At 52.8% G+C, this 26,550-nt stretch overlaps 1 protein-coding gene across 3 annotated transcripts in view; it reads left to right on the forward strand.

Annotated features, from left to right (window-relative positions):
* PAG1 (phosphoprotein membrane anchor with glycosphingolipid microdomains 1) overlaps positions 1-26,550 on the forward strand; it is a 107,301-nt gene that overhangs the window by 57,448 nt on the left and 23,303 nt on the right. For 2 of the 3 annotated variants that reach the window (XM_059672666.1, XM_059672663.1), the window contains exon 2: positions 1,489-1,573. The exons of the other annotated variant lie outside the window; for it this stretch is intronic. The gene's annotated coding sequence lies outside the window, so the exon portion shown is untranslated. The remainder of the gene's footprint in view (positions 1-1,488; positions 1,574-26,550) is intronic. 3 annotated transcript variants of the gene reach the window in all.

A 26,550-nucleotide genomic window follows, 5' to 3' on the forward strand; every position in this document is an offset into this window, starting at 1 on the left:
GTTAGGGGTTCGGGGAGGCTGACCTGTCAGTGTCTGTGTTAGGGGTTCGGGGAGGCTGACCTGTCAGTGTCTGTGTTAGGGGTTCGGGGAGGCTAATTTGAAATCTAAGGAAAGATGAAGGACGACTTGGGAAGGACTGTGTCTGGCAGGCTCTTCACACGGAGAGCTGGTGAGGACCCTGCCCCCTTAGTGAGCATGCCCTCTGAGTGAGCATGGCTGATGGTGGGAGGACCGGAGCTGTCTTGTTCTGGTCTTTTAGACGCATTAAAACAAGAAAGAAAAGAACGAGGTAGCTGACGGCATCGGCCCACGGAAGGCAGCCACCCCTTATGTGGTAGCCGCCAGGGAAGCAGCAGAGCCGCAGGACCATGCGGTGCTCTGAGGTACGGGGGAGGCCGGGCCGCGGTCCATGGCCACCTGCGGTCCCGGGACAAGAGCGCTGTAGGTGTGCGCCCAGAAGGCTCAGTGTTTGATATGGTGACTCAGGAGTTGCACCTCAGTCTGCTAAAATGATTGAGAAGTTCTAAGCCTGAGTCAGTAGCCAGATGCTCCTAGAACAGTGGTTCTCAACCTTCTGGCCCTTTAAATACAGTTCCTCATGCTGTGACCCAACCATAAAATTATTTCCGTTGCTACTTCATAACTGTAATGTTGCTACTGTTATGAATCGTCATGTAAATATCTGATATGCAGGATGGTCTTAGGCGACCCCTGTGAAAGGGTCGTTCGACCGCCAAAGGGGTCGCGACCCACAGGTTGAGAACCGCTGTCCTAGAATATAAACACATTCATTCATTCATTCCGCCCCCTCCCCGCCTCCCTCCCTCGGCACCTATCATGGCGTCTTACCTAAAACACAGGTGCCATGCCAGGCGTTTGCTGGAGGACAGGCCGAGAGCTGGAGAGGAGAGGGGCTCAGAGGACAGGCTGGGCGCCGGGAACGGAGCAGGGCCGCCATGGCAGGTGGACCGAGGGCCGATGAGCCGGGAGGGCAGTGAAGGAGGCATCCCTGGGTGCCTCCACCTGTCGCCTCTTCCCCATGTCCTCGGTGGGAGCGTGGAGGAACGACTCTGGACTAAGAGGTCTGCGTGTCCCTCGGGTGCCACTGCTCATGCTGCACCGACACGCGCCTTTTAATAAGACATTTTGCCGAAAGCACAGCTCGCCTTCCCCCAAAGCATAAAGCCTCCTCTCCGGGCTCAGATAAGTGACTTGAATGCGATGTTACTACAGCAGCACAGAGGCTTCTGCCCTGGAGCTAGGAGACGTGGAGGAAGCGAGTGGCGGGTGTGTATTTGAGGAGACGGACGTGGCTGTTGTTTTGGAAAAGACTTTTGACTTGCTCACCCCTCTCGGTAGCTTTTCCTCGCTTCGCAGGAAGGAATGGAAAGCCCAGCATTGGCATGGATTTACAGTGAGCAGGACAAGAGTCGTCCCCTTCCCTAGCCACCTGCCTTCCCCTCACTCTCTCTCCCTCTTCGGTTGCAGGCAGCAAGGAGGAGGGAGCTCGCAGCATTTCAGAGCCACGGCACTGCCAGCGCTGGGAAGGGTTGCAAGGACAGTTTTCTCCAAGGTAAACACCACCCTTGTACCAGGCACGCCGTTAGAGTTGGCCGGTCGCAGGGGACGCACAAAGGCCCGTTGTTTAGTCTGCGAGGAGCCCGGGTGCGGGGAGAGAGGAGGGAGCGACTGGCAGGGCGGGCGGCCCTGTTACCAGGAGAGCCCGTCTGAATCTGGGCGCTCGCTGGCTGGGCTTACCCTGTGTGGGAAAAGGAGCGGGGACATTTCTTAGACATCCGTGCAAACAAACGCCAGTGTGGTTTGACTACAAAAATAGCACTTCGTCTTTTATGAGCCAAGAGTCGGCGATTCCCTCCAGAGGTTAAGAGAGAATGCAGACTGTAGTCGCGTCACTAGGGGGGAAACACACACCCTGGTGTTTTACACCAATAAGACGTGCGAACCTGACAGACATGAGCCATCCATGCTCTTCTTTAAGGAAAACCTTTCGTCGGTCACCAACAATTGCTCCGTGCAGTGTATGGTTTGGAAATCATATTTTAATGCCTCTTTTGGGGGGAGGGGGAGGTGTGTGGGGGGGTGTGTCAGACGACAGACAGGCAGATGCACGAAGAGAAGCCTGAGAGCGTCACACAGTACGTCTGGAGCAGTAACTGCAGGCGCTTCCTTTATGAATTGTGAGCTCAGCGGGAATACAGGCTGGACAGAAGCAGCTGGATTCAGAGTCAGCTCCAGCAATCCTGAATTAGCTGCCAATATTCTTGCACAAATTGCTGTGTCATTTCTGTGACGTCCCCTGGGGCTGCTCCGTCTGGAGCTAAAAGCTGCTTTTGCTCAGCCCTGAATTATATCTGATGAAACGCCTCCTTCCTCCTGATAAAGCTATCCGGACACACGCGCTTGTGCGAGCACACACACACACACACACACGCAGAAATATATGCTCCAGTTTAAAAGAAAGGAAACTTGTCAACTTTCCCTGATTGGCAGTTGACATATCGTTGCCATGACTGGGTCCCTCGCTTGCTGGAAGGGAGTTCAGATGGGGGTCCTTCCCAGCCTGGCTGTCCTTTCCTGGGGGCAGAGGGGGGACGTCGGAGGGGGTTTTGCCATGCGGCTGGCTCCTTCTCTGTTCTGACAGAGGGGACATTGTTTGCTGACAGGGCTGGCAGCTCTGTGCACACAGCATGGGCCAGAGCAGAGCGGGGAGAAGGCGCAGACGCCGCAGCTGTGTGCCGGCTGAGAGGGTTTAAAAAAGACCCTTTACCAGCTTCTCATTCTGTAGACGTGGGCCCCAATTTGGGGAAATCATTTCCTTGAAGAGACGTTTTCTTCACATTGCATTACACTGTGTAACCTGCGAAAAGTCTGCAAAGTAGCAGTGTGCCTGCTTTAATCCTTCAGTGATGAGAATTCGACCATGGCGTGTAGAAATCCTATATAATAAAAGCCTAGGTGGCGTCACATGCGACGTCATCACAAGATGGCTGCCACAAGATGGCTGGCAGGGGCGGGCAGTTGTGGGTGATCAGGCCGGCAGGGAAGGGCAGTTGGGGGTGATCAGGCAGGCAGGGGAGGGCAGTTGGGGGCAATCAGGGCAGTAGGGAAGGGAAGTTGGGGGCGATAGGGCCAGCAGGGGAGGAGTTAGGCATCAATCAGGCTGGCAGGGGAGCGGTTAGGGGCAATCAGGCAGGCAGGCAGGAGAGTGGTTAGGAGCCAGCAGTCCCGGATTGTGAGAGGGATGTCCGACTGCCTGTGGAATCAGGCCTAAACCAGCAGTCAGACTACCCCCAACGTGTCCCAGATTGGAGAGGGTGCAGGCCGGGCTGAGGGACACCCCCCCACACACACTTGCATGAATTTCGTGCACCGGACCTCTAGTACTATATAATGCTCTCCAGGTCCATCCATGCTATTGCAAATGCTAAGAATTCCTTCTTTTTTACAGCAGCATAGTATTCCATTGTGTAGATGTACCACGGTTTTCTAATCCAGTCATCTGCTGATGGGCACTTAGGCTGTTTCCAAATCATAGCTATTATAAATTGTGCTACTATGAACATAGGAATGTAAATATCCTTTCTGATTGGTGTTTCTAGTTTCTTGGGATATATTCCTAGAAGTGGGATCACTGGGTCAAATGGGAGGTCCACTTTTGGTTTTTTGAGGAAACTCCATACTGTTCTCCACAGTGGCTGCACCAGTCTGCATTCCCACCAGCAGTGCAGGAGGGTTCGTTTTTCTCCTCATCCTCTCCAGCACTTGTCGTTTGTGGATTTGTTGATGATAGCCATTCTGACAGGTGTGAGGTGGTACCTCATTGTTGTTTTGATTTGCATCTCTCGGATGATTAGTGACTTTGAGCATGTTTTCATATGTCTCTTGGTCTTCTGTATGTCCTCTTTCAAAAAGTATCTATTTAGATTCGTTGCCCATTTTTTGATTGGGTTGTTTATCTTCCTTTTGTTAAGTTGTATGAGTTCCCTATAAATGTTGGAGATTAAACCCTTATCGGAGATAACATTGGCAAATATGTTCTCCCATGCAGTGGGCTTTCTTGTTGTTGTGCTGATGGTTTCTTTTGCTGCGCAGAAGCTTTTTATTTTGATGTAGAGCATTATGCTAAGTGAAATAAGCCAGTCGGAGAAAGATAAATATCACATGCTCTCACTCATTTGTGGATTATAAAGAACAACATAAACTGATGAACAAAAACAGGTCCAGAGACAGAGAAGCATAGGTCAGACTGTCAAACCTCAGAGGGAAGGAAGGGGAGGGTGGGGGTAAGAGGGAGAGATCAACCAAAGGACTTGTATGCATGCATATAAGCCTAACCAATGGACACAGACAACAGGGGGGTGAGGGCATGGGTGGGAGGGGTCAGAGGGCAATGGGGGGGTTAAGGACACATATGTAATACCTTAATCAATAAAGAAAAAAAAGAAATACTATATAAACTCCCAGCCAGGCTCTGCCTTTAGGTGAGGCCCACACTGTGGGAGGTGCCACGCCCAGGTGGTTAGCACATGAAAGGCAGCCAGTGGGGCAGGAAGGCTCAGAGCCTGCTTGGCCTGGAAACTGCCCCAGCAGGAGTGGAGACCAAGGCTGGCCTTCACCCCCGCCTCCCAGTGCAGGAACTGCAGACAGGGCTCCGTGGTGCCTGGTGGCTCCAGGTGCCTGGGGACTCCTGTGCATGTATGTGCACGTGCACGCATGAGTGTTGCTTAGTGGAGCAGAAAAGGCTGCTGCCAGGGTGCAGGCTCCACGCTCACAGCGAGTGGGCGAGGGAGGCAGGACTGCGGAGCAGGTGCGCCAGCCCAGCCTCGCTCCATGCCTCGCTCCCTAAGCTCAGGGGTGTGTCATCGCCCCAGTCTCCGCTGCATTCAGGAGGCCTGCCTGCATGTTTTTACAAGAATTATTCATGTGTGATGCTTTCAGGTACAGTGGGCCACAGGCCACTGCACACCTGTCAGCCGTGGCTCCTGCCTGGAGGGGGTCATTGCTGCGTCATGGTGCCAGTCGTGCCAGACCTGCTGTGCTGTGTCCGCCGCTCGTCTTGCACCACGTGTTGGACAACTTCTTAAGGATGTACTTGTACAACCTTCTGAAAATGTTTAAAGTGTATTTACATGGTGATATTTTCAAGTAAACACACACACACACACAAGGTGTTCACGAACCTTTCCCTTTCAGTGGTTCTCAACCAGTGGGTCGCGACCCCTGAAAATACATCCTGCATATCAGATATTTACATTACGATTCATAACAGTAGCAAAATTACAGTTATGGAGTAGCAATGAAAATAATTTTATGGTTAGGGGTCACCACAACATGAGGAACTGTATTAAAGGGCCACGGCATTAGGAAGGTTGAGAACCACTGCTTTGTTTCAATCTGTTTTGTTCATTTATCTGGTCTGGCTTTAAAGCAGTTTTTATTTGATTACTTTTAACAACCAAGTCAAGGGCTGGCGAGGGGGGCGGGGAGCTGGGCATGTTGGCCGCTCCCACCAGGGCTCCGGAGGCCTGGTGAGTTTGCAGTGACTGCCAGCCCCTGTCCTGCCTTGTTCCTTTCTGCTGGAACCACAGTGACCACTGTGCACTGCCCGGTCCTTAGCACGTGCTGGTGACATCCTGGCTCCCACAGCGCATGGCCACAGTGCGCCCAGAGCGCGGCGGGGAGCGCCCAGGCAGCTGAGCCAGCGTGCGCCTCTCACATCTGGGCACGTATCCTTGTAGCCATCAGGCCTGGCGTCTGGGAGGGGGGAGCAGTGTCACGTGCCGTCTGTGTCTGTTATGAAAGCAACGTGTAGCGATGGGGAACTAGTGGCCGCCACCGCCGTTCCAATTGATGGACCCTGAGGCGGCACTGACTTCAGGGTAAACACTGCCTGGGCCCTGGGCGAGAACTCAGCTGCTCAGAGGGGGCTCTGGGGCGAGGGCTCCAGGCGGCGCGGGTGGACGCACAGGCACGATCGTCTGCGCCAGAGTCGGGTCGGGGCTCCATGCACCCCACCACGGGCACCTCCTGCACCGCTCCAGACCTGCCTGACTCTCACGTCCCTCTATGGTCTAGAACACCTGCCGGCCCACACAGGACACACATGGTGCACTCGGAGTGGGTGCAGGTTCCGGCTGCATGATGCCCACGGGCCTATGTACTGCAGCCCAGGCCGCAGGGTGAGCTGTGCTGCATTGCATGCCTGCGTGGGGCACCCGCAGCTCTCGGGGGCCAGGGAGGTCGCTGGCCCTTTCCAACACCCTTTTCAGTGGCGGGCCCTGGACCTCCCGTCCTGATCCTGTGAAGGTCTGAGGCCGTGCATCCATGAGATGCACGTGTGCCGAGCTCCCTCCCCTGCTGGGGGTGGACACAGCTGCCTTTGGCACCCTTAGCCAGCAAGCAGGGTGCTCGGGTGTTTGTGGTGCAGCTCCCCGCAGGCCCCCACAGGAGGACAGAGGGTCCACTATGGCCAGGCATGTTGGGAGACTCAAATGGATTTGCTTGTGGCAGGTTTCTCAGAGTGTTCCTGTGACTCCCCAAAGCCAGGTGCAGATGTCGGCTTCCTCGTGGCAGGGAGAAATGACCCGGGGGAGGGCAGTCGGACAAAGAGACAGAGGGAGCCCACCCGGGGCCGGTGGTGGGGGTACGGGCACCGGTGCGCTGCGTTGGGACCTTCGCCTCCATCCAGCATCTTCAGTGAAACGTCAGGGAGGTCCAGGGAAGGGTTTCTGTGGGTGTGAACTCAGGGAAAAGAAACATATGAATGGACGTCCTTCCGCAAAGCTACTTGGTGTGTGCACAGCGCTGCTCGTGAATTAGCTTTCACTTTCACCAGCAAGGAGATGCCCGGGAACTGTGTTTGGCAACTTGGAGAACGTTTTCGTGTTTGAATTTCCCTATTTACAGTGCAGCGGCACGCAGTCAGGCATTGGCACGCCTGTGAGGGAAGGCAATGCTTCAACATTCTCTGTTGTGATCTAACAATTCATTTCAGGGTAAGAGGAATCAGTCTCATTAGGAAAATGTTTTATACAAATACTAGAGGCCCGGTGCACAAAAATTTGTGCATTGTTGGGGGGGGGGGTCCCTCAGCCTGGCCTGCACCCTCTCACAATATAGGAGCCCTTGGGGGATGTCCACTGCCAGCTTAGGCCCACTCCCCAGAGGAACAGGCCTAAGCTGGCAGTCAGACATCCCTCTGGCAGCCCGGGAGCCCTCGGGGGATGTCCGATTGATGGCTTAGGCCCGCTCCCCACAGGGAGCCTAAGCTGCAGTCGGACATCCACATCTCTGGCAGCCCGGGAGCCCTCAGGAGATGTCGGACATCCTTAGTGCTGCTGAGGAGGCGGGAGAGGCTCCCACCACCCACCGCAGCTGCACTCACAGCCGTCAGCCCAGCTTGTGGCTGAGCAGCACTCCCCCTGTGGGAATGCACTGACCACCAGGGGTCAGATGCTCAACGCAGGAGCTGCTCGTGGTGGTCAGTGCACATCATAGCAACGAGTCATTCCTCCATTAGGGACAATTTGCATATTACCCTTTTATTATATAGGATTGGCAAGAAAACTCTAACTACATTTCTGTGGATTTTAAGAATGCTGACTCCCCTAAAATAAATGATGACAAATTGCACAATATTACTTCTTTCTTCTGCATTGCTGTAGTTCTGTGGTCACCGCCTTTGACTACCCTGAATTCTCACACAGCTCTGCCCCATGCTGTGCTTGTTAATCCACACATCAGAGGCCATGTTTCTAGGTCCCTCCAAATGTCAGTTTTTAAAAACCTAACCTTCCTCTTAACCACAGTGTTTTACTCATAATTAAAATTCCAGATCACTTCATTCACATAGGCCCTTTTGTTTTATATTAGAGAATATGAGAACAGTAATTTATAGGATTTTTTTCCCTTTCATTGCCTGGAAAAAAAAGAGAGATATTTATATTCTCTCTCTCTCTCTCTCTCTCTCTCTCTCTCTCTCTCTCTCTCTCTCATACACACACACACACACACACACACACACACACAGTCTGAACTATACGTGATCTGGTGCCCTGAATGGCTTCCTGAAACAACCCAAAACAAGGACATCAGGCAAAAATGAAGGAAATCTGAATTAATTTGAAATCTGAATAACAAATGTACCAATATTGGTTCATTAATTCTAACAAAGGTGCCACGTTAATGTAAAAGTTGATATGAGACTAGAAAAAACACAGTAACTGTATTTATAACTAAAGTATTAAATAGATTCCAGCCTGTTTTGGAGTAAGAATTGGAGTAGACAGTGATAATCATTTTTCCTGATGCCAAAGTCACCTGTGAACACAGCCATCTGTAGCAGAGGTTGGCAGAGCCCGGGCAGGTGCACCAGCCCATGTCCCTGTCCTCCCTCCCCCTCCCCTCCTCGTGCCCATCCAGAGGGGCGAGGCCGCAGGCACGGAGGCCCGGGCTCTGTTCCCAGGCCGTCGATGTCGGGAGCTCTGCTTGACCTGTTGAACCTCCGCAAGTTTCACGTTCCATTTCTGTGAAATCGAGGTCAAACCACATTTTTCCCTCGGGGACTCTGTGGTTTGGAAAATTCTGACTCTCCCAATATGCGTGGGAGGTCTGTTTGTGATTGCAGCTATGGAACTCACTGAAGATGAAATCTTGGCACGAAAGCATTTTACGTGATTACATAGTTTATAGCATAAGAGTGTTCGTTTTGACTCTGCCAAAAAAGAATAGTCCCTGAAAATAATAGTGTTGACATGTGAGAGTCGTTTATGCGTGAAGACAAGACCATAATTTTTTAAATTATCCACACTGAATCTGAACTCAAATCATATTAAAATATTAAATTATTCCTTAATTTGTGATAGTGTTATTGTTCATATAAGGTACATTTTCAAACAGGTTTTAGGTTAATATGCTTTTAGATTTTACACTTAAATGCAATTTTGTTTGAATTTTTATTTAATATAATTTATAGTGTTCAGTGGAATTTTAACTTAGGACAGTAAAATTTTGAACATCTAATTTATGTTTAAGATTTTCGTGACATTTAAGACCCCTCCCCGTGTTCATAATATGCTTCCTGAGTTAATCATCAGAAAGCTACTCATCTGATCATTATTTCTTAATTCCTTTTTAAAATTTTTTTATTTTATTTTTTAATTACTATTGACCTGCAATATTTTATGAGTTTCAGGTGTCCTTTTTGATTCCTTTTGAGCCAGCCATTGTTCATTATAAGAAGTTATTTTCTGGATTATGTTTATATTTCTTGTATTTCCCAGCTGTGGTATTTGGATGCTGTGTTTTGCTTAGAAGCATAGAAAAAAGAAGCCTGCCTCTGGGCTGCCCGAACGTTAGCCTCAATAATAACCACTCGATGGTGGAAACACTCGGGGGGGGGGGGCGGTTGTGAATGGTGGGTCTCAAGTTTGACCATTCCATGAAGTCACTCCGAGGATTTTAAAAGTCCCCATGTGCAGGTTGTACCCGAACTGAGGAAGCCCATCTCTGGAGGCGTTTTTTAAACCTCCCCGGGGGCTCCTGCTGTGCGGCTGGCTGAGACCTGGCAGCCGGGCTGACGGCGGGAACGCCCGGGCAGTCTTCTGTGGCAGGATCCTCCCACTCTGAGATTGGTGGCTTGAGTGGCTATGAGCCAGTTAAAGAGGGCTGACTTTCAAAGTGAACGAAGTTCGCCAATATGAAGAAAGAAAAAGCCTGTCCCTTACCCTAAATCTCCACCCCACAAATGCCAGGAGACTTTTGATTTTGAAGAGATTTCGGGACGGTCTCCTGCATGCCTCGGTGCCCTGGTGTTTGCTTTGGCTTCTGCCTGGGGAGTTTGGGGGGTATTTTAGTTCATGCACAGGATCAGTGGGAGCTCACATCTATGGAGCACACCTGGTAAGCATCAGCCCTGTGTTAACATCACGTCTCAGCCAGGAAAGATAGAAGGTACTCACTTCAGCATAAAAGCCAAAGTCCTGGTCTGTTGGGGCAATTCTATCTCACTGTAATTGGATATTTAATAATTTATTCATTCATTCAATAAACACTTAGCAAATCTGCATACTACTCCAAAAATGCCAGAACAGTTGTTTTGGTTAATCCTCACCCAAGCATACTTTTTCCATTTATTTTTAAAGAGAGTGGTGGGGGTGGGGGGAGGAAGAACGAGAGAGAGAGAGAGAGAGAGAGAGAGAGAGGGAGGGAGAGGTGAGAGAGAGACATTGACGGTTGCCTCTCACATGCACCTGGACTGGGGCGGGGATTGAACCTGCAACCCTTCTGTGTGTGGGCCGATGCTCTCCGCTCTGAGAACGCTGGCCAGGGCTGTATCCATTATCTTTTGCTCCCTGACGAGCTTGGTGGTCTAACATGGCCATTTATTTAGCTCGTGACTGTAATTGGCAATTTAGGCTGCGCTCCTCTGGGCGTTCCCTCTGATGTCAACCAGGCCTCCTCGTGCCACAAAGTTCAGCAGGGATTTGGCGTTGCTGATCTTGGCTGGGCTCTCACCTGGCTGGGGCTCCCGCTGGGACAGCCCGCTGATGGAGGTGTCTCCACCCTTCACAGGGCTGGCCTCCCAGTACCTGTGGGGAGCTAGGGTGACCCGGGGAAATGGAGGAAGGACACAGGCCTGAGGCTCAGCTCAGAACTGGCTCACCCGCCTCCTGCCACACCTCTGGGTCGCAAGCCCAGCCTAGACTCCAGGGTGGGGAACTAGACTTCCTGTCTGGACACGGGTACAGAGAAGTCACATACACAGGGTAACGGAAGGAGGGATAACTGGTTATTTTTGCCGTCCACCACATGAGGGAAACTCTACTTCTGTTTGGGGACATTGAGGAAGGTTTCAAAGTTAGAAAATAAAAATGCATTTTTCACATTTTTAGGTGAAAGCAGTCACATGAGCAAAACAATCAAATTGCAGTTTCCTTAGCGAAAAGCAAAATGGAAATCGTAAGTTTCCTGAATGTAGGCAATATGCCACACCCAGCACCGCACACAGCCTTTTCATTTCTGTCGAAAGTAGTCGGTACTGTGGCGACCACCAGCATGGGCACACAGGCAGCCGCCACAGCCTGGCGGCTTTGCCGCTTACGCCGCGTGACCTTGGGCAGGCCGCTGCCCTCTCCCACCGCTCCAGTAAGTGAAGGAATATGCCTTTGTATCAGGTAGCTTTGGCCACCTAACCACCCCACCCACCGCTTAACTGCTTAAAACAACAGCCATGCGGTCACTCCCGATGCTGTGGGTTTGTGGGTGGGCTGGCCCAGCCCCCACCTGTGGCTCAAGCGGCCTCATGTGTGTGTCTGTGGTCAGCTGGCAGTCAGCGAGGGGACAGTGAGGACACCTGGCCCCAGGTTCCTCGTCCAGCAGGCTGGTCTGGTCCCAAGAGTGAGAGCGGGAGCGGGCCCAGCTGTGGCCACGGTTCAGGGTAGACACCTTGTTGCTTCCCCTACAGTCCCCGGGACAGTGAGTCACGAGGCCAGCGGAGGACTCAGGGCAGAGACACGGCATCTCCTGCTGCCGGGCCTGCAGGGACACGTTGCGAGGACCGAGGTTACAAGGGCGTCACCCTCCACACCTATCTGGACCTCACAACGACTTTAGGAAGAGTAAGCGAAGGGTAACTTGATTTTTCCACGTGAGGCTCCAGGTTAAAGAAGGACCTGGCAAGTAGTGGTGGTCAGTAGGTAAAAACACTTGGTTTTCCTCCCGTTAGAAATCAGATGTGCAGCCACAGTCCTTAGTTGCCTGCTTTTAAGGAGCATCAGATGGTCCCCCGAGTGTTGCTCACATTCTTTCCCTGTGGCAGAGGATTCTGGGAGCAGTGTGCCTGCACACCTGGGCACAGAATCCAGGCCCGTCGCCTGGCGGGCTGACAGGGTATGGCAGGGAGCCAGCCATCTTCATGGCCTCCCAGGAGAGAGACTGCTTAATTAGTGTGAAGGGTCAGCTCAAAGCAGGTCCCGGAGACCAGAAAGGACAATATTGCAACTCCACAAATACGGAAGGCCTTTCTAATGGGCAGAACCGATTTTAAACCTAATGAAAGCCTTAATAAATCTGTATTGATTTCTTTCACTCTCATGTTATAAGTATTTTCACCAAACCCGCCAAAGCCCCATATATTTCCAGGTTAATCCATAAATTGCTCTTGGAGCCCGTAAGTTGGGTTCAATGGAGATTTCTTTTTCTGGCAGCTAAAATACCTCTAATTGGTGGTGTGAAGTGAGTCCAAAGAAATCTCCCTTCTTTGAAATAAACAGAACATCAAAGGTTATTCGAGGATGTGTGGTACAGAAACCTGGCAAATGTGTATGAGAGATGGTGACCACTTCCTACAGCTGTGAACCTCCAAGCTCCTTAAGGGACCTCAGGTGGTCACGGGGCTCTGCATCCCCACCCCAGCCTGCGAATCCCCAAGGCCCCCCCAAACTGAGGCCACCTGCCTACAGGTAGCTTTCAGCCCCGGCTCTCCATTATCCCGCAGTCCCGTCATGAGCACAGAAAGGCCTCCCGGAGGAGTGACGAAGACCTGTGGCTCCGTCCTCATCGCTGCCGCTTTCTCCCTCTCGGGGGGCGGGGGGAGAAGGGCGGCCGTAGCTACTGAAGCGCTGTAAGCCTCGGTGCTGATTTCATCGGGAATAACACAAAGTCACGTGGAACTACAGGGCAGTTCCATCACATTTGCAGCCATCACGTGGTTTATTAACAACCACACAAATACCGAATCCCAGAAGGTAGGTTCCAGAAAGAAACGGGGCTGTGAGTGAAAAGGTTCCAGGCGGCTGATCATAGCCCGGCCTGCCGATGGCCTCGCTGTGTTTCCAAAGCCCGCGGCCGCATCTGTAATCACCGCCTAGTTCACTCCAGCACGCACGTGCGGGTCCCCCCTCCCCTGAAGAGCCCCTTTCTGTGAGCGCTCTCGGCGTTTGTTTTTAAAGTGAAGTTTTATGGGCCAGGGAAACGTCTCCAGCCCGGTCTGAGCATATGGTGGCCAGCGCTGCAGACGGACAGTCTGTGCACGGAGAGCTTTAGGCGGCAGGCGGGCGTGTTGGCAGGGGGAGCGGTTCTGTTGAGGCTGGTGGGCCATCTGGGCTTGCCTTTCCAATGGGATGACTCTGTTTATACCTGACGTCTTTCGGGGGGAATCCCATACTTTCCTACATTTGTTTGCCACACTAGACGTTGCATACATGTTTCTGGGGCCCGAGATAAGAGAGTTTTATCCTTGCAACATATATTACTGCCAAGATTTTTTTTTTAACAAATAAAAATGAAGCATGAGCGTGTTGGACAAGATCTCAAAGATCCCTAGACATTCTAGGATTTTTAATATTGTTTCTGCAAAGTATATTGCACATTTTATATTGAGCACGTTTTAAACGCGGTTGGAAACCCTGTTCAAATGAAACCAATCCACACACTCAGTGAGCATAACCCCTGTCATCCCTCACACTTTCGGTGATTATTAACTGTAAATACCAGTTCCGTGTCACACAAGTGAAGCATTCACACGCGTTCTCACAGGCTGGCTGACTAATGGACCCCGATCCCTCACCTCCTCAGGCCTTAGAACTTTGTTTCGTGTAGACGAGGCCACGTCTTGTCAGAGAACTGGTGGGTGAGGATGGTGGTTGCCACAGTCCCACCTGCGCTGCCCCCCAACCAGCACGCAGGGTGGCGATCACTCCTCGCTGCTTTCTGCTCTGGTTTTCTGCAGGTGGAGTAAGAAAATCAGAAGACAGATTGGGCAGGTCGTGTCTTTAGAGGAAAACGAGAAACGTGGTGTTTCTTCAGAAAGAGAAACTCTTTGCCTGTGGGTGGTGCCCAGCTGGGGGTGTGCAGTCCCCGCCAGGCCCGGTGGTGGAGCCTTGGCCGTGGCCGCGGTGGGCTCCGCCTTCCTGGCTTGTGGGCGAGGCCCTCACTGCGTGTGGAACCACATCTTTCTAACATGCTCTGTAGGGAGGACAGATGTAAGATCTAGAGTAGCAGGCGTTTCCTGGGTTAGGCTGGGTCTCAGGCAGCCACTGCATCTCTCCCGCCTCGTGTTTCTCATTTGTAAAACACCAGTAAAAATTCAAAATGAAACAAAAAAAATAGGAGAACCCTGCCTTAAATTTTTCACGTGATTGTGTAGCTACTCAGAAAGTAAAAGCTGTGAGCATGTTTGATAAACTCGGAAGTCTTACACAAAAATATGGTAAAGGTAACAGCTGGTGTGAGCCGTGGGTGAGGGACATGGAGAAGGCTCCCCGGGGTGTGGACGAGTGGGTGGAAGGTCAGCGGGTGTGGGTGACGAACCACAGAGAGGGTCTGTCCCAGGCGCTCAGACTGAACCGGGCGCATCTGCCGTGGGTTTAGCATGCTGCGATCCGTGTCTCTCTCTCTCGTCTGCCATAGTGTACGCTTTTACGTCCGTATTCATCCACATTTTGTGCTATTTTAGTTTTGCATAACTTTGAGCTTGGAAGTTCATAAAGCGATTAAATGGTGTTACGCTAGACAACTGAAACGGTTCTGTGCTGATTTATAGTTAATGGGCTTTTGTAGAGACAAAGAGTGCAGATGGGCCCTCCTTTAAATCGGACCTCAGACCTCGCACTGACCATGGCAGCGTCCGGATCCCACCGATGGCAGAGTGGAGTGTTGCTGGCTTCCAGCTCCGGTTTGGTGTTATGCTCGGTTTCCATAGTCTCATAGGGAGGGGCTGTGAGTCAAGCCTTCACACTACGGGGACTAGGAGGATGAGGGGGGAGAGAGAAACACACTGCCCTGAGCCCGGCCCTGGGCTGGGAATGCCCCTGGTCGGTGGGGGCAGGACCAGTGAGGGGGAGAGGTCCCTGAGAGGAGGAGGTGAGTGGGATGAGGCAGGGCTGAGGGAGGCCTTGCAGGAAGCAGCCCCTGCTTTATCTAACCTCACTTCCTGTGTCCTTCCAGCCGTGGGAAACCATGAGAGGGTCGTAAGCAGAGGGCGGGGTGTGATCAGACTGTTTTGAGAAGACCTGTCCGGCTGGGGCAGGAAGAAGGGATCGGAGGGCAGCGTGTGAATAGGGTGCCAAGAGGAGATGCTGGGGATTGGATGAGGGGCTGCCTCGGGTGCAGAGGTAAGGACTACCTGACGGTGGCTTTGAAAGTGATCCACGAGGCTGGGGTGTCGGATTAGAGGGTGGGGAGCGGGGCTGAGAGGGAGACACATGGGAGGACCTGGGATGTGACCTCGTGCAGTTAGTAAAGGGGCCTCATCCATACAGAGCGGGGCCCTGGAGGAGGCCTCTGTGCAGGGAAGAGGGCGTGTCCGCCCCGTGCTCCCGGAGGCCAAGGCCTGGACCCGCCCTGGAGGAGGGGCAGGTGGCAGCTGGACATGCCCTCCAGCCTCAGAGCAGAGGCTAGGGCAGCAGATGCAAACGCTGTCAGGCCCCCCAGGGTGTAAAGAAGACGCCAGCAAGGAAATGTGCTGCGATATAAGAAAAGGCCTAAACCGACCCCGAGAACAAAAATCCCGTTACCGCCTCAGGAAGAGGGGTGCCCTGGGTGTCTTCTCAGATGCGTGGTCCCCACCTCGGCCTGTCACCCATTCCTCACGTGGGGCATGATGACGGTTCGTTGGGGCGCAGATGGACAGTATACACGCCGCCTAGGAAATAGGCTCTGCTGTTTCTTCTCTGTCCAGACAGACACACAGACACACACAAGCCTTGCGGCCCTGAGAACAGAGCTCACGGGCCTGGGCAGGCCAAGGGGCAGAGGTTAAATGAAGCCGTGGTTACATCTAGAGGCGGAATCCGTCCAGGTTCACATGTCTGGGGAGAAGGTGTCACAGCCCCGGGTCTGTGCCCCGTTCGCGCTGAGCGTCCTGAGTGGGCTCGGGGGCCTCGCCCTGGTCACCACCACACACTTGCCCTTTGCCCCAACCTGAGAGTTTGAACAGCCTTGGATGGTCATTGCTGAGAAATACTTGTTGGTTCTGAGTTGGTTTTGCCAACTGTGTGCATTACCTAGGTTTCTGGAAATTTCAACTAGATTTTTACTTGAAATTGAATACATTTTAAACAAATTTGAATTGATCATCTTTTAAAATAGCATTTTTCATAAAACACTTCTATTATTTCACAATACCACTCTTTTATAAATACAGATTTATATATACTGGGTTTGGTTAAAGCAAGATCTGCCGTCTCGCAGAACACCGCACGTCATGGGCCCCGGCATCTGAGCCGATTCTGATGCTGAGAGGGGTGGCATCTCACCATTCACAGTCAGCACAGCTCTAAGGAGCTAACGAGAAGTAACCAGGTATTCGCTGTGCATGCGAATGCTTCAGCTACACTGAGTTTTTCAAAGGTACAGACTCTTCTTTAAGTTTGAGTAAAGTAAGTTTTTATTCAAACAGCAAGGGCCCTGCTGGTGTGGCTCAATGGTTGAGCATCGACCTATGAACCAGGAGGTCACGGTTCGATTCCGGTCAAGGGAACATGCCCCGGTTGCGGGCTCCATCTCCAGTAGGGGGTGTGCAGGAGGCAGCCTATCTATGATTTTCTCTCCACATCATTGATATTTCTATTTCTCCCTCTCCCTTCCTCTCTCTAAAATCAATTTTTAAACACACACACACATATTTACAATAGCAAGGAAAGCAAAGAAGGCACTAATTATGTGTTGGGTGCCTTTTCTGGGCCAAGCACTAAACTATGTGTGTCTCACATGACACGAAGGCAGCGGATTTTGACAGTGATATCAGCTATCCTTTCACACACTGGATGGGTCCCTGGAATACTGGGGCCACGGACGCTCAGACAGGCACACACCGGGAGGCCGGCGGAGTGTGGTGTCAGCATGGCTGGAAGTGCTGGAAACAGAGGTCGTGTCCAACTGTCGATCCCGTCTGTCAGTCCGTCAGATTTGTCCCCAAGACATCACAGCTGCCTTCGCAGCCAGCACTGTTGGTACCGGGTGATGACAATGCCAGGGTCAGATTACTGACCAAGCGCCCAGGCTGCACTCAATCCTCCAGCGCTGAGCGGCTGCTCTGTGCAATATAACACCTGTCCCAGACAGACGTGCATGGAGTGACGGGTGCGGGACACCCCCAACCTTTCCCACGTGAACTGAGGACCCTATGCTGACAAACCTGGTGCTAACACCCACCACCATCACCCCCAATAAAGTGACCTACAGAAACCTCAGCAGAAGGTGGGAAGTGCAGAGTCAGACAGTGATCTCTAGCTGCTTCCTGCTGGGAGCCCAGAGGAACAGCCAGGTTTGCAAGATTTGCAAATGGAGAAGCTTCTGGCAGAAGCCGAGAGCCAGCCAGAGGTCAGCGCTTTCTCCCCAAAGTGGCTGGCTCTGTGGGTCTAATTAAAATCCTAACCCATGCATATAGGTTAAAATTACAATGTGAATACTCATTTATTACCAATTAACATGATAGTTTCAACCTTAAATAATGCAAGACTATATGCCCTGGCCAGTGTGGCTCAGTTGGTTGTGCGTTGTCCCAGGAACAAAAAGGTTGCTGGTTCAATTCCTGGTCAGGGCACATGCCTGGGGTTATGGGCTCAATCTTCTATAGGGGGAGTGCAGGAGGCAGCTAAAAGCTGTTTCTCTCTCCCTCTCCTTTCCTCTCTCTCTAAAAATCAATTTAAAATTTTTTTTAAAAAGAATACAATACTGTATTCGTAACTACTCTTGGTAAGACTGCAAAAATAATGCATTCATTCTCTCGGTTATATTTTAGAACTTACGTTCTAGAGGGCTTCGTGCCACCATAAACTCCGAAGACCACTAACTAAGACGCTGTCATGTAGGGAGAACAGGAAAGGAAGAGGGGGTCCTGGGATCGAGGCTGGGTGGGGGATGGACAGGAGGGCTTTCGAGGAGACTGGACACGCTCAGGGTGGTGTGGCCGTGGACGGGAGGGCTTTCAAGGAGACTGGACACGCTCAGGGTGGTGTGGCCGTGGACAGGAGGGCTTTCGAGGAGACTGGACACGCTCAGGGTGGTGTGGCCGTGGACAGGAGGGCTTTCAAGGAGACTGGACACGCTCAGGGTGGTGTGGCCGTGGACAGGAGGGCTTTCAAGGAGACTGGACACGCTCAGGGTGGTGTGGCCGTGGACAGGAGGGCTTTCAAGGAGACTGGACACGCTCAGGGTGGTGTGGCCGTGGACAGGAGGGCTTGGGTGTGGTTGGTCAGTGAAAGCTTCTCTGGGAACATGATGTCTGAACAGGACAGAAAAAATGAAAGAGGAAGCCGCTGTGTGAGAAGCTGGAGATGCACAGCGTGAAAGACGCAGGGTGAGGACACACTGGATATGCTAGGGAGGTAGAGAGAAGACACCCGTGGGTTTGAGAGGTCATTGCCAAGGAGACTACGGAACCAGCAGAGGCTGGGGGGTGGGGCCCGCCTAGCCCATGGCAGTCCTTCAATGAATGTTTGTTGCCCTAGCTCAGTGGTCGGCAAACTGCGGCTCGAGAGCCACATGCGGCTCTTTGGCCCCTTGAGTGTGGCTCTTCCACAAAATACCGACTTCTGCGCGTGGGCCACGAAGTTTCAATCGCACTGTACATGCGTGCCCGCACGTGGTATTTTGTGGAAGAGCCACACTCAAGGGGCCAAAGCCCACAACCTGGGCATGTACCCTGACCAGGAATCAAACTGTGACCTCCTGGTTCATGGGCTGACACTCAACCACGGAGCCACACCAGCCGAGCAGGTTGGTTTGGTTTTAACCATCTCAGCCCTTGCGCCCACCTCACATCATCTGGATTCTTCTTTCATTGTTCCCTGAGCAGTCAGAACGTCGGCTCCCAAAGGTCAACTGAGTGGGAAATCTTTTATTTCCCTGCCTTTCTTCCTTTCTCCCTTTCTCATCCTTTGCTTTTTTTAAAGAACATATCTTCCTCTAAAGCCTAATCTGCACATGGAGAACTTTTTAAGTCTGTGAAGGACCAGCCCACGGGAATGAGCCGTGAAGGTCCAGGTAGGCGTACTGAGAAGTTAAAACCTGATTCTAAGAAACATCCAGGTTGTCATGATGAAGACTTTTATGAAAGATTCTTCAAAACGTACGAAATCAAACACTTGTAATTGAGGCTGGTGCAGAGAGAGGAAGAAAGATGTAGACTACAGTAATTGCTATAATTGAAGGATAATTACAGCTTTGAGCTTCCAGCCCCGCATATGAGCAGGAAGGAGAGAAAAAAATATGATTTTTGTATGTACAGTTTAGTTGCTATTTTTTAAAAAAGCAAACTAATTTGTCAGGATTTAAAAACCTCCTGCCAGGCACTAAAATCTCTGAGCTTATCACTCAGACACACACAGCTTTATGTACTACACAACAGAACAATGCCACTAACAGTTTTACCAAAAAAATGCCGGTGAACAGATCATGACCGTTTTTTATATTAGTATTTCATAACAACCACCTTCCTACGACCTTAATTAGTCAGTGGGTTCAGCTGCTGCTTAATGCAGCGTCTCACCTTGGCTCAGCTGGCTAGTCGTGGTCCTGATAACGCCAAGGTTGTGTGTTCTATCCCCGGTCAGGGCACATACAAGAATCAACCAATGAGCGTATAAATGGGTGGAATGGCAAATTTATGTTTCTCTCTATCTCATCAATAAATTTGTAAAAAAATATTAAAAAAATAGCCCTTCACTCATGACAACAGGACCATGTCAGCCATGTGCAGAGGGAACAGTGTCCCCATTGGCTGCGGGAGAAGGGCACCCATCAGTGCATCTGAGAGCCACCCCAGTCTCCAATGGGAGGAAGGTGCCAGATGACAGCTCTGTGAGAATTAGGAGAGATTGGGACTTGACCTTTCACCCTACACCTGCTCTTTCGAATGACCGCAGTGGTAGGGCGCAGTCTTCGGGAGCATTAGCTAGACCAGCCGTGGGCAAACTACGGCCCGCGGGCGGGATCCGGCCCATTCGGCTGTTCTATCCGGCCCGCGGAGCCAAAAGAGCGGAGGGTTCTCTTGCTCTCCCCTCCGCTCCTTCACCAGCAGCAGTGTTAACATGGCAACGTCGGGAAACACGGCCGCAGCTCCTTCTTCTGAGTCCAGTTTAAGAACCCATTGTGGCCCTCGAGTCAAAAAGTTTGCCCACCCCTGAGCTAGACTGTACTGAAATCCTGGGGGACTGAAGCCTTCCTCCCTGGTGTCTAGATGGGTCCTGGCGACAGAATCAAGGACAGATCAGTGGATGTTCCAGAACGTGTGAGATGGCTCTTACTCATCTCCCAGCACACAGGACTGCCGACGGGCTGCGTTCCCAGCCCGGCATGTTCCTGACACACGGCACAGTGGCAGGGTCCCAGGAAGGTGAATAGGGTTTCGAACGCTTGGGCACAGGCCTGAGGAAAGTAATGTAGGAGAGACTGGGTCACTTTTAAATGAAGGTATAATAATGTAATTTTCTACAATTAATGTTGAGGAATCACATAACCATTATAAATAATGGCTCACAAGAAGCTGGAATGGAGCCACTGGGCTTAGATTATTTAATCCAGTGAATTGAAGGGAGATTTTAGTAAATTAATTTTTGGTCCTGAAAACACACCTCCTTGTTCCATTTTGTAAGTATATTTTTCTTGAATTTTTCCTGTATCAGAGGCATGAGAAATAATTAAAGTGACCCTTTCAAGAACAAATCCCACTGTTGTTTCCGCCCGTTTACCACGGTGTGCACCTATTGCATCTCTGCAGTACACACCCCGTCCTCCAGGGGCACCACTCACAGGTCACTCCCAGGTCACAGTCAGCTCTCCGACAGAGCCACTCAGCGCCCGCTCCTGACTCCCTGGGCCAACTTTCCTGGAGCTCCCATGTCCCATTTTTGTTGTTGTTGTTAATCCTCTCCCGAGGATATTTTTCCATTGATTTTTAGAGGAGGTCGCCCCACACACCTTCCAGACCTCGCTCTGCAGGCTAGAGAGTCACCCCGAGAGTCCCCCGTGAGTGGTCGGCGCCCCTCCCAGCAGAAAGGCCAGGGTGAGCCTGAGGACCTGCTTGCACATTCAGGTTCTGACTTAGTCCAGCCAGCAGGCACCTGGCCTGTCCCAGCCCCAGGCCGTCCCCAGTAAGAGCGGCGGCCACGCTCTCTGACAATTTCCATCCTGGTTTTAGGAATCAGTGAAAAGCATTTTGTTTGTCGCTTTTAGAGTGTAAAGAATTCTTAATGTTTTAAAAACACAGCAAAGATGAGACGTAAAGATGACCGTGGTAAAGAGAGTGGCCAGCCCGCAGCCCTCCACGTGGCTGTGGTTCATCGGTGTCGGGGGCCACCTCGGCGCTGGTGTGAGACCAGGGCTTGCTCACGAGCGTTCCTCTCGGACGGTTAAATCGCCACCTCGCTCTGCGGTCCAAGTTCACTTTTCCCAGAATGAGCCCCCCTGGATCTGCAGTCTCAGTGGTGGGGGAGGGGGCTTGGGGAACGAACTGGGGTGCCACAGACACCGGCCACTGACTGCAGTCAAGCAGAGTGTTAAAACAGACCTGGTCTTTGCTGTATCGTGAGCCACGAGTAGAGGATTTGACAGGCATTCGTGTCAGATGGTACATTTCTGAACCTCTCAGCAAAGAAGCAAGTTCGTATTGTCCTGGGTTAAGTCTTCACTGTTGTGAAAACAAGGGAAAGCAGTGCCAAGCATTGCTTCCCGGAGGGGCTGTCCTGCCCTGTCCCAGGACACAGCGCCACACCCCTCAGCCTCCCGCCAAGCCGACCGACAGCACGAGGGCTCTGAGCATCCGCATCCCTTAGAGCAGCGGTTCTCAACCTGTGGGTCGCGACCCCTTTGGGGGTCGAACGGCCCTTTCACAGGGGTTGCCTAAGACCATCAGAAAACACATATATAATTACATATTGTTTTGTGATTAATCACTATGCTTTAGTTATGTTCAATTTGTAACAATGAACATACATCCTGCATATCAGATATTTACATGACGATTCATAACAGTAGCAACATTACAGTTATGAAGTAGCAACGAGAATAATTTTATGGTTGGGGGTCACCACACCATGAGGAACTGTATTAAAGGGTCGTGGCATTAGGAAGGTTGAGAACCACTGCCTTAGAGGAAGGTCCACAGTGGACATGGGCTGAGAGAGCAGCCCACACAGGCCGGGCACCTGGGGGTTATGGGCATGCTGGGCTGGCCCATCCCTTCATGGGGGCCGGACAGTTTGCTGGAGAGAGAAGCAGCAGGACACCTGTGGCTGGTGGCCCTGGACAATGCACTTGACCATGAGCTTCATCCATAAACAGATGGCCTGAGGATGAAGCAGCATGGCCGGTGGAAGAGCAGCGGACACACAATATCCGCTCACTTAGGTTTTCTCAGTGTTTCTGATTCCAAGCCTTTGAGTGAGAGCTGTGTGCAGTGGCCTGCTCAGGTCCTGGGAGCACACAGGGAGGCAGGGGCCCCGGGCAGCCGGAGGTGGAGCCATGGAGGTCTGTCTACAGCCGTGTCCCTGTGCAGTCCAACCTCATCTGAGAAAACAGGAGTTTCTTCTAATTCTTACCATCTCTGAAGACCTGGGGGCGGGGGGAGGGGAGGGGGCTGTGTTGGGGCCCCCAGGGGCTGGAGGCGGCCTGAGATGTCATGTGGGCAAGACAGGGGAACACAGCTTGGGGCCCGGGGCGTCAGGGCTGGGACACACACGCCAGATCCCTGAGGCTGGCGGGGATCCTGCACAGAAGGGCATGCCAGGGCTGACTCCCGGGAGATGGCAGTGGCTTTGGGCAGCGGCCGCAGAGGCCTGGTGCTGTGTCCGTTCCGGAGCGTGGTCGGCCTTCGGACACACGTGGCTTATGGTTGAGTCATTAACCTGACAGGTTCATCTCGTGTTCTCCATGTCTCCCTTACCTTTAAAGTATTAACTAAACTTGTATTTTGAGAGTCAGCTTGGGAATCTCTTCGTCATTCTTCCCACAAAAACAAGTATCCGCTCAATAAAATGCCCCACTCACGTGGGTGCTGGGACTCTGAGGGGATGTGGGGGGACACGTCCCGGCCCGGAGGGCCCTCCATTTAGATAAATAGTCAGGCAGGGCCGGAGGAAGGGCCGGGAGCCCATCGCAGCCTCTGAGACATGGGTTAGACCTCCTTAGGCAGCTCGGAGCCCCTTACCCGGATCCTCAGAATCAACCCTCCCTTTTCCTCCCCCTCCGCCCTCCCCCCTTGAGATTTACCACTAAAATAAAGTAGGAAACTCGGGATTGCTTTTAGGTCAGGACAGGAGGAAGCCCCCCGGGGAGTCTTTCCTTGCCCATCCAAGTCGCTGACCGGATAGCTTTTCTGAGGCGGAACACCGTGGCGGCAATAGACGATGGCGTCTGGGATGCCAGCTCACTGGTCTTGAAGACGAGCGACAGCCACACAGGCCCCTTCCCCCACCCGGGCCAGGGTCTGTTTCCTGTGTGGATCGATGGTGGGGTCTGTGCAGCATCAGGGGACGCTGACAGGGCTACAGGATTTATGTCCGGCTCCCAGGACAGAGGCCGGCTCCCCCTGCCTCCAGCCGCTGCCGCAGGCCCGTCCTGGGGGCGGGGAGCCTGCAGGGTCCTGCCTCGGTTTCCCTGGAGCTGCTGCAGAAAGAAGCCTCAGGGCCTGGCTCCCAGGGGTGTTGTAAGTGATGCCAGAGGCTCTGAAGGAGCAGCTCTGACCCTGGCTCCCGACCTCCCTCTCCACGGGTAATCCCCCCCAACCCCGCCCCCCGCCCCCCCCACCACATACACACACGCACACACACACACACACACACACACGCACACGCACACACTCAGGGAAGGGGGGTGTTGGGAGAACATTTCAACGACCTCATTTGGCAGGAAATCTTGTGCCTTAGCTGAGGGGGTGGGGGTCGGGGGGCAGGAGGGACAGTAGACATTTGCTTGGCTGATCCCCATGTTGACAGCAGCCCTGACCACCAAGTTCGGTGTAGCAGGCTTGCCTTAATCAGAAGAGAAATCTGCCTGAATGTAAATACTTTAGCTGAACCCCTTGGGGAGGGGTGGCAGTGCCGGTGCTGTTGGGAGGCAGTGGAGCCGTGGCCTGGGGGTGGCCGGGTGCCTCCAGGACAGAGCCCAGCAGCGCCTCGCTCCTTGCCACACTAAACGCGTTTGGTGACTGTGGCTCCGTGTCATCTTACCGCGTGGGCCCACATCCGGAGGGGCCCAGGAAGGAGGCGTGCCCGTGGGCTGGGCCCATCCACCAGGCCACAGTGGAGGCGGTCTCTATCTCGCTTAATTACAGGCCCCCCAGGTCAGCTGTGCCAGGGGAGTGAGTCACAGCTGCCCAAACCTGCTTCAAAGGAGCCGAGTGGCTCGGCTCCCACCACCCCGCTCCGCCAAATTGTCACTCCCAGAATTCCTGGGATCAGAGCACCTGCCCGCCAGAGCGTTTGCTAAAACGCAGATCGCTGCCGTGGCCTGCACCTCTCATTAATTCTGTCTGGTGTCTGCTTTCCTTCCTGTCGAAGTGATTTTGGAGGCTGATAGCCCAGGCTGATGGAGACAATTACAATGACGAGCGTACAGCACAGGCAGCCAGAACAAGGGAGGATCGGGTCTCCCTGAGGAGCCGGCGGGTCGGGGCCGAGGATGGCGTTATACCGCCACCTTGTGGTTACAATGAATCTGCTTGTGAAGTAAAAGGCCAGTTTTTCTACAGATTGAATCACATATTGATTAAAATCACGAAATGAATGGATACGAAAGAATAAGAAAATACAGACCAAAATAATTTCATCCAAAATATTTTAGTTCAAAATAATTATCCAGGCCAGTTTTTGAAAGGATCACCCACAGAAGTCCTACAACTTCATGCACTGACCTTTCTCAGGGTCAAATATGAGTTCCCACCGTAGCCTGAAATTACATAAAACGGGGGGGGGGGGGGGGGGAAGCGGGGGAGAGCTGCCTCCTTTACAGCAACATCCCGTTAGTGTGAAATAATAGTCTCGGTCGTGACTGTCCAGCGATGAGCCGACGGGGCGCCTGTTCTAGAGCAAGGAGAGCTGTGCACAGCTAGGAAAACTGGACCTGCTGTTTCCCGACACTCCCCCCTCAGTGCCCAGCTGGTGGGCGTCGGACAGCTGTGAGTGCAGGTACAGCGCGGGGCCCCTCTGCCCAGTGTCGGATAACTCGGCGACGGTTTACACACGTGGTCTGACCGCGAGGTGTGTTTTATACTTTGAGGAGATGATAGTCTAATTGAATGGGACTGGATTGAGGCAGGTAAGAACAGCACTGAAGTATCAGCATGAACATACCAGGAGGGAGAGCCCCAAGTCTTCGCACATTTCTGCGGGGATGGACTCGTTCTGGGGACTCGGAAAGTGCTTCCCTTGATAGAGGAATCGGCAGGAAGCAGTGCGGCCCTGGGGCAGTCAGGGTATCGCGGACTCGGAGCCGTGGAGTGTCTTTCCCATGAGGCTCCTGGTCGATAAGGGCACAGTGTGGCCTGTGGCAGGCCCTTCCTATCGGGGTAACTGACCTCCCAGACGCCGCGCCTCCTGCTTCCTTATGTTTCCCTGTCGCTGAGCCTGGGAAAGCCTTCGGCGTGGGAAGGGCAGAGTTCCCACCACCGCTCAGATTAAACCAAAGCTGGACCCTGAGCACTGTGTTTAGCTCATGGAACCCTCCCCGCACCCACCCCACCCCCTGCACGGGGCCCAGCCATGGAGGAAAGGCCAGGGCCTCCTAGGACAGCCCTGGACCACTCACAGGAGGCCTCCGTCTCCTCACCAAGAAGGAAGAACAAGGAAGTCACATGTGCATCTACACACCTGGGGGGCAGTCTAGCTGCACACCTGGGAGTCAGTGCACCTATACACCTGGGGGTCAGTGCATCTACACACCTGGGGGTCAGTGCACCTACACACCTGGGGTCAGTGCATCTACACACCTGGGGGTCAGTGCACCTACACACCTGGGGGTCAGTGCATCTACACACCTGGGGGTCAGTGCACCTATACACCTGGGGGTCAGTGCATCTACACACCTGGGGGTCAGTGCACCTACACACCTGGGGGTCAGTGCATCTACACACCTGGGGGTCAGTGCACCTACACACCTGGGGGTCAGTGCATCTACACACCTGGGGGTCAGTGCACCTATACACCTGGGGGTCAGTGCATCTACACACCTGGGGGTCAGTGCACCTACACACCTGGGGTCAGTGCATCTACACACCTGGGGGTCAGTGCACCTACACACCTGGGGGTCAGTGCATCTACACACCTGGGGTCAGTGCATCTACACACCTGGGGGTCAGTGCACCTGCACACCTGGGGGTCAGTGCATCTACACTCCTGGGGGTCAGTGCATCTACACACCTGGGGGTCAGTGCACCTATACACCTGGGGGTCAGTGCATCTACACACCTGGGGGTCAGTGCACCTACACACCTGGGGTCAGTGCATCTACACACCTGGGGGTCAGTGCACCTACACACCTGGGGGTCAGTGCATCTACACACCTGGGGGTCAGTGCACCTGCACACCTGGG

The sequence above is a fragment of the Myotis daubentonii genome, chromosome 17 (assembly GCF_963259705.1).
Source record: "Myotis daubentonii chromosome 17, mMyoDau2.1, whole genome shotgun sequence".
NCBI lineage: Eukaryota > Metazoa > Chordata > Mammalia > Chiroptera > Vespertilionidae > Myotis > Myotis daubentonii.